Below are 12,010 nucleotides of genomic sequence, written 5' to 3'. Positions count from 1 at the left end.
CACACACACACACACACACACACACACACACACACACACACACACACACACACACACACACACACACACACACACACACACACACACACACACACACACACACACACACACAGCCCTCTATGATGTTTTCATGGAATAGAAACTTTTTTTATTTCCCAGGATAGGCTTTACTCCATCATGTCTGCAAAACAGACTCATAATATAGGATTCCTGTTGATGGAATTCAAACACAGACTCTGATTGAAACTCAGCCAAAGTGTGTTGAGTCAAAAGACATAACAACGATATATCTCTCTCTCTATCTCATTTAGGCTTCACATGAAATGGCCGGTGAAGTGCTTTCGCTTTTGTGGTTTTAGCAGTTAAGGTGACATTGACCTATTTCCCGTCGAATTTGCACACAGCGCAGCACAACGCTAAGCTATAAGGTAAGCTGGCTCACCTGCGCCAATACCCAACATTTTGTCTGATTAAAGAATGCAAGGAGATTATCTGTTTAGAACCTGGGATCACTAAGGGCATCGTCTGGGGATTGTGGAACACAAGACAAATTGGGACAATATGCTGCCTGTAGGTCAAACAGGGCCACGGGAGTTAGCATGTCAAGCCGGCAGACAGACATCGACGTTTGACACGTTGACCTTTTCAGACCTACAGTATTCCTCTTGGACAACCGGCCAATCAAATAAAGGAATAGTCACACCAGAGTGGTTTTTACGAGATGTATGGAAAGAGCCAGTGTTGTATAGTCGAGTCACTAAATCTCAAGTCCGAGTCCAGTCTTGAGTCCTCAGTGTTCGAGTCCGAGTGCGAGTCAGAGTCTCCAAAGAAGAGCCAGAGTCGAGTCCCCATTACCCTCTAGTCCGAGTCCGAGTCATCAGTACCCAGAAGTTATACTTAAGTGAAAGTATGGGTATACCGTCTCAATATCTGACTCAAGTAAAAGTCAATGTATCTGGCTAAAAACACACTTGAGTAAAAGTAAAAAAGTCCTACTTTTAAATGTACTTAAGTACTAAAAAGTATTTTTTTTTTAAAAGGGATAGACCAGGGGTCTCAAACTCATTCCACCGTGTGTGAGGGCTGTGTGTGTGTGCATGTGTGTGTGTGTGTGTGTGTGTGTGTGTGTGTGTGTGTGTGTGTGTGTGTGTGTGGGTCATGAGCAGATAACAGGGATTCTTAAAGTTATCCGTGAAATGGACAACCACTAGACTGCTTACGCAGATATTTTAGGAGAGGGGAAAAATTTAACAACAGAAAACAACCTTTACAGGTGGAAATCTCAAAGTGAGTAATTAAGAAAATAAATCAAGTCCCAAAAAACAGGACTACTCTCAATAAAGAGGTATAGTATAAAAGTAAATAAGCCACAAGGACACCTCCTAATAAAGGAGTTTATATTGGAAAAAGTAAAACAATAAACCTCCACTAAGGGAGTTTATGTGTAGAATCACGTGAGTAGCCTAAAATAAGAATGACTACCATAAAGCTCAATTCTGAATCAGAGATCAGACTACACTTCAATATAATGAACGTGACCAAAAGGACAACCAACACTAGGAAATGAAAAAGCAGTTGACACTGCAATCTCCAAACTTAAATAGACTCCACATGGCCATAGGCACAGCTGCACTGCATCAGGTGCAATAAAGCCACACACCTGCCGACCCATGAGGCAATTAACCACAGAGAACAGGGATTGACAGCTATCCCTCACAGAGAGGTGAAATAAAGCAAAAACCATGACACTGTGGGCCAAGTTTTCATTTTAACTACACATTGCACCAGGTGAGTTAGTTGAAGAGGTGAGCCAATTAGTGAAATCATCATCAGCTGGTGTTTTAGGCAAGGCTGCAATGAAACCAAGCATACACTCTGCCCACAATGGAACGTGTTCTGCGATAGACCACGCTGAAATGAAAGAACAGAGGACACTTTTTTTGCATTACAATAATTTAATGCACTTCTCCATTGAAGGTAAACTAACATGGACGGCATTCACATCACAGTGTGAATAATATCACAATATTAAAAACAGAATGGTGTATCCTGAATAATATCACAATATTAACCACAGCATACTGGATTATCCTGAATAATATCACAATATTAAAGGCAGAATACTGGAGTACCCTGAATAATATCACAATATTAAAGGCAGAATACTGGGAGTACCCTGAATAATATCACAATATTAAAGGCAGAATACTGGGAGTACCCTGAATAATATCACAATATTAAAGGCAGAATACTGGAGTACCCTGAATAATATCACAATATTAACCACAGCATAATGCGGATCTGACTGTCTATTCTTCTGATAGCAGGTGTTTAATCAAAGAGCCACGCTTTCTAGTGTTGCACAAGGACCAATCAGCATGGGTATGGGCGGGTTCATGTTCCATTGATGGGGATTTGATTGGCTGTTTACCTGCGGTCGCAGGATTAATAACGTTAACGTTAGTTTGGCCAGATAAACAATTAAAATATACTAATTAAAATGGTTGGACCTGTGAGATTTGTAATTTGTACTTTGTAGGTCTGCATTTTAAATGTAGGGAGTAAAAGGTATGTTTTTTTTCTCTGAAATGTAATGGAGTAAAAGTACAAAGTATAATAACCTAATAATACTCGAGTAAAAGTACAAATCCCCCAAAACAGTACTTAAGTATTGTAACAAAGTACAATTACTCAAGTACTTTACACCCCTGGTCCACTCCACTCTGGCAGTCAAAGAGCTGACATACAAATAAAAAAAAAATCGACATTAAACTTAAATGACACAGCGGTCACCATTTAAAAGGGAGTATATTTACTTTGTGACACAATAGCCAAACAAATGCACTAGCCATCAATATCGTATGCCAAATTATTAGGGGTTATTCCAAAATTAACAAGTCCGAGTCCTCGTCTGTACCTTCCGAGTCCAAGTCCGAGTCATGACATAAAAAAAAAAAAAAAAAAACAGGAGTGGTTCTTGTACAGTAAATAGATGTAGGATATAGCAAGTTAGCATAAGGACACATAGTATAACTGTAGATTGTATAGTATAGTGTTGTATAGTAGTGTACATAAGACCCAGTGCCTCATCCGTAGCTAACAGTGTATTGCACTATCGCAGGACCTTAGCATGTCTACCATGCTTTTTGTAAACTTTATGTACATTATACCTGTTATGTCTTATTCTTATTACTTGTATTATTGCACAAATGTCTTATTCTCATTCCTATTCGTATTACTTGTATTATTGCACAATCGCTGCGGGCATGACCCCCCGCATTTCACTATCTATCTGTCCAGTACTGCTCAGCACTGTTTCAAGATGTTCTTCTGAGAGAATTGTTGAATATAGATACACAAATGTTCTAGAATGTTTGGTTATGACATCATACTGTGACATCACAAATGTTCTAGCATGTTTGGTTATGACATCATACTGTGACATCACAAATGTTCTAGAATGTTTGATTATGACATCATACTGTGACATCACAAATGTTCTCTATGTTTGATTATGACATCATACTGTGACATCACAAATGTTCTAGAATGTTCTATTATGACAAATAAGACGGTTCAATGACTTTATCTAAATCCAATCAATATTCCTAATTTCAATGTAAGGTTATAAAAATAAACATATAAACATTCATATAATAAAATAACCTAAATATATAGCTTTGGCTCCTCTACAGTTAGTGATAAAAGGGAACTCATTTTGTGCATTTCACTGTATGCTTGTATGCCGTGACAAATAAAACTCTTGACTTGACTTGAGTCTTGAAAATCAGTCCAGGGACTCGTACTCGCAACCTGAATTTAGTCGTACACACCGACAGCTTCTTTCACGAGTGCCTCTCTCAGCCTCCCGGTCTCAATCATGTCATCACGTCGCATACCATCGTACCTGTTCCTGGTCATGTGACCTGAATAACCAATACATAATCTCGCCGTGAGATATGGATATTCTGATATGAATCACGAAGGGCTGGGGGGGGCAAACAATCAGCGCATTTATTAGTTGACATAAATGTGTTCACGGATAAACATGATACTGTGTGAACTCATATCTGGGTTTGAGGTTTTTATCTATTCAGTCGTCGATATTGCCCGACTGAATCAGTCCAGTTACATTCGAATCGCGCGTTGCGTCGAGATTAATCGAATCGAACAAAACCCGGTGCTAAAATATATACGATTTTACGATGCATGAAATCATAAATATAAATATTATTCAGAATTGAATTGAATCATTATTAGCTTGAGCAGCATTTTGATTCTGAGATCGTCCTCGCTTGTACCTACAGTATCAGCGGCCGTCTTCTTTACCCAGATGGATTTCATTAGCATTGGTTTTACGTCACATCAAGATGAAAATATAGATTCACCCCATCGCTATGAATACTTGGGATGCTGTTGACGTTCTGATGTTTGGCCTTAAACATGCGCCCGTCTCCACACTTCTCTCAAGCGCTCATTCAAACCCCACAATCTCTACACTCATTATAAGCACAGTCAGTCGGGGGCGCTTCTACAGTACGTGTCTTAAATGTATATGGTGGTCAGTGGCTCGGAAGGTATAGAGCAGTCGTCTGGTAATCCGGAGGTTCCCGTGGGTTCGATTCCCGCTCCTCCTCCCGGGCAGTGTGTTGAAGTGTCCTTGAGCAAGACACTTAACACCTCATTGCTCCCGATGCGCAGGTTGGCACCTTGCATGGTCGCCTCCGCCGTCGGTGTGTGAATGTGTGAGTGAATGGGTCAAATGTGACGAACAAATTGTATGAGTATGTTGAGTATGTCAGCCTCTCTGGAGTATGCCGGGACGTTTGAAGAGAGAAAAGTGTTGCTTTGTTTCCCGTTGGACTAGAGGAGGCAGGATGTAACTGTTGCTGTCTAATGGCTTCTGTAACCCTACAGGAACTATTTTTCGTGGTCGCCTCCGCCGTCGGTGTGTGAACGTGTGAGTGAACGGGTAAAATGTGAGGAACAAATTGTTAAACCGCTTTGGATAAAAGCTGCTATATAAATGCAGCCATTCACCATTTATAATGAAAACACATGATAAATATGTAAAAATCTGTAAAGAACGGCTGTGTACCGAATGAATACAACGGTATGTTAACCACTAACGACCGCCCACCGGGGCTGTTTTTTTCACAATCGAATATAATAATTATTATAATTTTTTTTTTTTTACAAGTCGATTAATGAATTAATTAATTTCAATATAGAATATTCGTTGACAGCCCTACAAGTACAATTAGTTACTGCACACACTACATCGCCCCTGAGTGGAACATGGAAAGCCAAAAATGTCCCCCACTGTACCGAAAAAACCGCACCGAACCGTGACTTCAAAACCGAGGTACGTACCATACCGTGGTTTTTGTGTACCGTTACACCGCTATACAATACATATACAATATACTATACTATACAATCGGTGAAGCAATGTTTTAAACTAGAATTCTTAATGCATCCAGTGGTTGTGCATTTAACAAAGAACACACCTAGAATGAAACATGGTGGAACACATCCACTCACACCTCCAATTCATCTCTCTCGCTCTCTCTCTCTCTCTCTCTCTCTCTCTCTCTCTCTCTCTCTCTCTCTCTCTCTCTCTCTCTCTCTCTCTCTCTCTCTCTCTCTCTCTCTCTCTACTGCAAAAAAGAGTATTAGTGTTGACATATTGCGCGGGGTATGAAATATCACAGAAACAGAAAACAGACACACACACACACGCACGCACGCACGCACGCACACACACACACACCACACACACACACACACACACACACACACACACACACACACACACACACACACACACACACACACACACACACACACACACACACACACACACACACACACACACACACACACACACACACACACACACACACACACACACACACACACACACACACACACACACACACACACACACACACACACACACACACACACACACACACACACACACACACACACACACACACACAGAGGTGCCCTGGCGCGCGGGGGGATCGTTATTGCTCCGCGGTGCACATATCGACTGGTCAGTGGCCCCGCTGCTGTGCGTGGGACGGATGCGAGAGTTGTACGGTGGTGTGTCTCCACATTTAACCTCTGCTAACTCGAGGTGGTCCGGTCTTATATAAGCCAACACACGCAGGGGGCTTTTCACCCCCCGGTCACATGGGGTGTTCGGGAGGGTTCGGGACAGTGGGCAGAGGGCAGGGCGACGGACCTGCGGGGGCGGAGGAGGCGATGCCCTACTTTTATTCTATCAATTCATTGTATTATATTATGTTAGTTGGAAATAATACTAGTCGTCTTGAGCGTAGATAAAACGTAACAATACTTTTCTGGGAAAGACACGTTGTATACGTCTGCTATATTCTTCTTGGGGTCCACAAAGACACCAAAACAAACAATATATAAAAAACCATTAATAAGAAGACATAACATTAAATAAAAAATGAAAGGAAATCATGAATATTTCATGAGCATCACATAGATATAGGAAGAATAACGAGAGGTGGCATCAAGAAAAAAACAGAGGCACTACTACACAGTATGATACTATACACAGTCATTAATTAAATGAAAATACGAGACAGGAAAATAGCATAGTATTCATTTATAGAGTCACCCGCACAAGGCTTTCTATTGACTCGAGCTATTTCTGTGGGACTGCTCTTCATTTCCGTTTACAAGCCTTACTGGTGTTCTGGGCTATAGATCTGTCTGTTCCATGATAATTATCAATAATTGTAACATCATATAACCGTTATATCATTGACTGGTAGTTCCTCGTTTTACTCACCATGTATTTTTACCACCAGCATAATTGCTCTTTTGTGATGTATTTTGAGAGAAATTATTGATGTTCCCTTCTCGCATTTGACCAGGTTATTCACGGAGGCGGACGATAGAGTCTCTGATTAATGATAGAGTTTACCGACAGAATGAGATGCGTACAGCCATGGAGATCTATAGCTCTCTAAAGAAATGGTGAGCTAACAAAGTATTTTAACATGATAGTCAATAAGATAAGTGGAGCATTGACCTACATACGAGTTACACATATGATGTACACAGGGGCGGACCTTCCTACAGGCGATATAGGCGGTCGCCTAGAGCGCCACCCAGAGGGGGGCGCAAAAAAAATATAATTTTTTTTTTTTTTTTTTTTTCTGTGCAGTTTTGGCGCCCCACTCTATATCTGCAACCATTATTTTTACATTAAAAAAATTCTAACATAAGGGAAAATGAGCCAAAAATCTAAAACGGTCGGTCGGTCTGAGCCTCAGCTTTAGGTGTTCACAGTCAGAACATGCTAGAGCGCTGTGCATTGATGGGTATCGGTCAAGTGTTTATAGAATTGAACGTTGAGGAAAGAAAGACTAACGTTAGAGAACTATGAAGAAAAAAAGCCAAAAAAAAAGAAAAAAAAATTACAAAAAAAAGAAAAAAAACCATTTGGGGGGGGGGGGGGGGGGGGGGCGCAGTGGTGAATCTTGCCTAGGGCGCCAAATGGGCTAGGTCCGCCCCTGGATGTACAGACGATAAGAGAATGACATATATTGAAGGCTATGTATACTGTGTGAGTAGAAGCTCAAGGCTATGTGTATGCATTTGTCTGTAAAAGAAAGAGAGAGGGGGGGGGGGGGGTAGTGTGTGTAGATAGAGGCAGAATGGCCTAGAGGTAAAGAGGTCGGCCAGTAACCGAAAAGGTCGCTGGTTCGATCCCCGCCGCCACTGACAGGAGGGTGTATTGCTGCACGGCGGGTGACCTGCGCTCTCACCCCTGTGATGAAATGCATACAGTATGTGTGGGGGACTGTGGTTATGTGTAACTAGGAGGGATATGGGAAAAGACACATTTAAATTGCCTTGTGCACATTGACAATGAAGTAATGTTCTTCTATATATATGACTGTGGGAATAACATAGAGATATGAGTGAAGGCTACGTGTATGCAATTGTGCGTGTGTGTGTGTGGGTGGGAAAAGAGAGAGAGAGAGAGAGAGAGAGAGAGAGAGAGAGAGAGAGAGAGAGAGAGAGAGAGAGAGAGAGAGAGAGAGAGAGAAAACACAGAACTTTCTGGGGGAACAGAAAGAATGTGCAGTTTTAGCTGCAAAATATGTCAATTCATGTCACAAGAAAAGGGACAACCAGTAGGACACATATACTGTATATACATGTACCATGTTTTACTCACCGCACCATCTCCTGTATTTCTTTGATCTTGTTCTGTTGATATTGTTGTTGTATTGTATAATGTTGTTTGCTGTTTATGTCATAATTGTGCTTTGGCAACATTTGTGAAATGTCATGCCAATAAAGCTTTTTGAATTGAATTGAAATTGAATTGAGAGAGAGAGAGAGAGAGAGAGAGAGAGAGAGAGAGAGAGAGAGAAAGAGAGAGAGAGGGAGAGAGAGAGAGAGTGTGTTGGTAAATTCCTTCATTACCACAATTGAAATAAAGGAATGTGAAATTAAACTGTAACCGCTAACGTACCCAAAACCTACGCACCGTAGAAAAGGGCCGCTGCGCTCACGTGCCTCCTCCTCCTCCTCCTCCTCCTCCTCCTCCTCCTCCTCCTCCTCCTCTGCGTGCGTTTGGAGGAAGATGTCTTCGCAGAAATGGTGGTACACAGCACAAGGTTGCTCGTGACAAAGTGCTAGAAGAGAAGTCTTCGCCTGCCCATTAAATGAACCCCTGGGACAGTATCGTCTCGTTTAGCACCAAGGCTATGTGTTAGAAGTGTTATATTTCACAAGGCTATTATGTTACTCGCGTGAGAGGGGGTGGTAAATCCCACTCGCCCTTATCGAAATGGAAGTTACCTTTGTACATTTGCTAAATTAAAGGAACAGGGCAACATTTTGGGAAATTAGCTTACCGTCTTCTCCAGAGAGAGACGAGAAGATAGATACCAGTTTCCTCTCTGTGCGTTCAGTAGAAAGCTATCTGGCTGCACGTTAGCCTAGCTTAGCACAATGAATGGAAGCGGACAGTGCCGGTTAGCCTTCTTGTCTCTCTCTGGAGAAGACGGTAAGCTAATTTCCCAAAATGTTGGCGTGTTTTCCTTCATTTCAGTTGTAGTGATTGTAAAATCAACGGATGAACACCATATCTATGCCTTGTCTTTTGATTTACCAAGCAACCGTTAGCACAGTAGTAAAAAGTAGCAAAACCATTCATTTTGACTACCTCCTCCACAATACTAACTCCAAATGTTATGTTTATATAGCAAAGATACAAGAGTTTTATTTGTCACGGCATACAGGTATACAGTGAAATGCGGGCGGTCTCGCCCGCAACGATGTGCATAATACAAGTAATAATAATAAGAGTCCAACCAATAGAGCGACATAGTGCAATAAACAAGTAAACAAAGTAGGGCATATCGGTATCAGTATATGAGCTATTTACAGAGCATGGTAGGACATGCTAGGTCCTGTGGCAGTGCAGTACACTGTTAGCTACGGATGAGGCCTTGGGTCTTTATGTACACTGCTATACAATGCAATATTATACAATCTCAAGCTATACTATTCTTAAAGTGATTTTTCCTTCTGTAAAGTGTCCATAGTGTGAGCATGTGCAGCATGAGTGTGTGTGTGCTCATGTTAAAATGGCTGCTAGTGTGTGAGCGTGTACAGTGTGTGTGTTGTGCGTGTGCTCATGTGTGCTTGTGCGTGGAGAGTTCAGTGTTCAAGGCTCTGATGGCCTGGGGGAAGAAGCTGAGCCTAAGTCTCTCTGTCCTCGTTACTGGTGCTCGCAGGCGTTTGCCTGACCGCAGCAGCATGAACAGGCTGTTGTTGGGGTGGTGAGGGTCTTTCATTATCCTGCAGGCTCTGGATTTGCACCTCTTGTTGTATAGAACCTGCAGGGTTGGTAGTGCAATACCCGTGGTACGCTCGGCTGAGCGCACCACTCTCTGTAGGGCCTTCTTGTCCTGTGCCGTGCTGTTGCCATACCAGGCAGTGATGTTTCCAGTCAAGATGCTCTCTACAGCTCCGGAGTAGAAGGACTGGAGTATCTTCCCAGATACTCTGAACTTCCTTAACGGTCTCAGGTAGTAGAGGCGCTGCTTCGCCTTTTTTAAGACTGAGTCTATGTGTGTTGTCCATGTCAGATCCTCTGAGATGTGGACCCCCAGGTACTTGAAGCTGCTCACCCTGTCCACGTAGCCCCCGTTCACAAAAGAGTAGTGGGAAAGGATACTTCTATTGTTATCAACCCAACTGTGGCCTAATCCTGTTTCAAAGGATTATATAACGCATCACTGCGCCTCATTGCATCACTGAGCACAGAGTGACAGTACAACTCTGGCAAATCGTCCTGGACTTTTACTTTTTAAATCGACATTGTACAATTTTACACTTATTACTGTACATTTGACTGTATATTACCGTATATATTATAATGTACAGTACAGTATATACGAAATCTCAGAATGTCTATCCAAAGAACACCTACGGGAGACTGCAATTCGAAACTGGCCCCTGTAAATGTCCTAACAACCCCCTCCAATGTACAGTAAATTACCAAGTATGGTTGTCAATATTCCAATGTACAGTTTTGCTTGTACAGTTGTACAGTGTTCCCCACCCACCCCTCCTAATTTCCCTCGGGATCAATAAAGTACTTCTATTCTATTCTATTCTATTCTATTCTATTCTATTCTATTCTATTTCAATGTATGGTAAAGTGGGCTAAAGTAAAGGCTAGCCCACATTAAACAGAACATCAGTTAGCTTGGTTCTAAGAAGCCTCTGGAAAACACATACAGCCTTACTGTGTGAAAGGGGCTGGAGAGCAATGATACATCCTTTGTCAATTTTAAAACTATGCAAAACACCGGGGAGACAATTTACTTGTCAAGGCAGCTAGTGACATGACTAATAGCATCTGCTGGCTGGAGCTGTTTTTATGCACCGCCCAGAGTGACTCATCATGTCTACTGCTTTGAATCTGAATATTGGATGTGAGATTAAGAGGGACATGATTGAGGAATCACAAGAGAATGTTGACCAGTGTCTCCAGGATTAATAAACACATGGATTTGGGGGGTAATACTAATAACAATAGCCAAGAAACGGTTGGGTAGCGTGCTGTATTATTACCTTGATTAAAACAAGTGTTACTAACAACTTTATGTGCAATAGCGTAGCACGGCATAACAGTAAATGCATGGCCATAATTAATATCGTGTGCCCTGAAGTTGGAAATGTTAACAGACTGTTGTGACCAAATTTACTCAACTGTAATATTGTATTATGTTCTGCCTAATTACTACACATGCTTTGGAAAAGTGTGAAAAGGGGTAGCATTTAAATGACCATATAATCAAGACATGCATCCCTTACAAAATAAAGTATTATAATGGAAATTTCAGTTTTGCATGGTACTGCCGGCCATTTTATACATAATTTACTATCATTCTGCCATTGTAAATGTTATTATTATAATTATTTTTTTTACAATGGTACCACTGTACTTACTGTACATTTATTTATATTTCTTTTTTTGTTGCGTTTATTTAACCAGTTTTGTCCCATTGAGATCCAGGATCTCTTTTAGAAGGGAGACCTGGTCAAGACTAGCAGCAACACAGTTTCAAAATAAACACATAGACATTACAGATAAAAGTAACATTACAAAATTAACAGATAAAACATTTGCGCACAGAAAACCTAGTTTACAATAGGCTTCATCATAGCCTTAAATGCATTCAGGATTACATAATGCCGTGGTATAATCCAATTTAAACCATGATGCTGATGGTAATATCATAGCATTTCCATAATTTTCTGGACAATACCACCATGATACTTTTTTTTGTCAGGTATACAATGCGCGCATACAGTGAAACACTTCACAATGTTAGTCACTCAATCTTCTCCTTAGAAATCACTAAAACAGCATCCCTGCTCTCCTGATAAGATAAACAACGTGTGGTTTATCAAATTGGCCATGGTAATAAGTGTA

The sequence above is a fragment of the Notolepis coatsorum genome (assembly GCF_963971535.1).
Source record: "Notolepis coatsorum genome assembly, chromosome: 10".
Classification (NCBI taxonomy): domain Eukaryota; kingdom Metazoa; phylum Chordata; class Actinopteri; order Aulopiformes; family Paralepididae; genus Notolepis; species Notolepis coatsorum.
Note: the sequence above shows the minus strand (reverse complement) of the source record.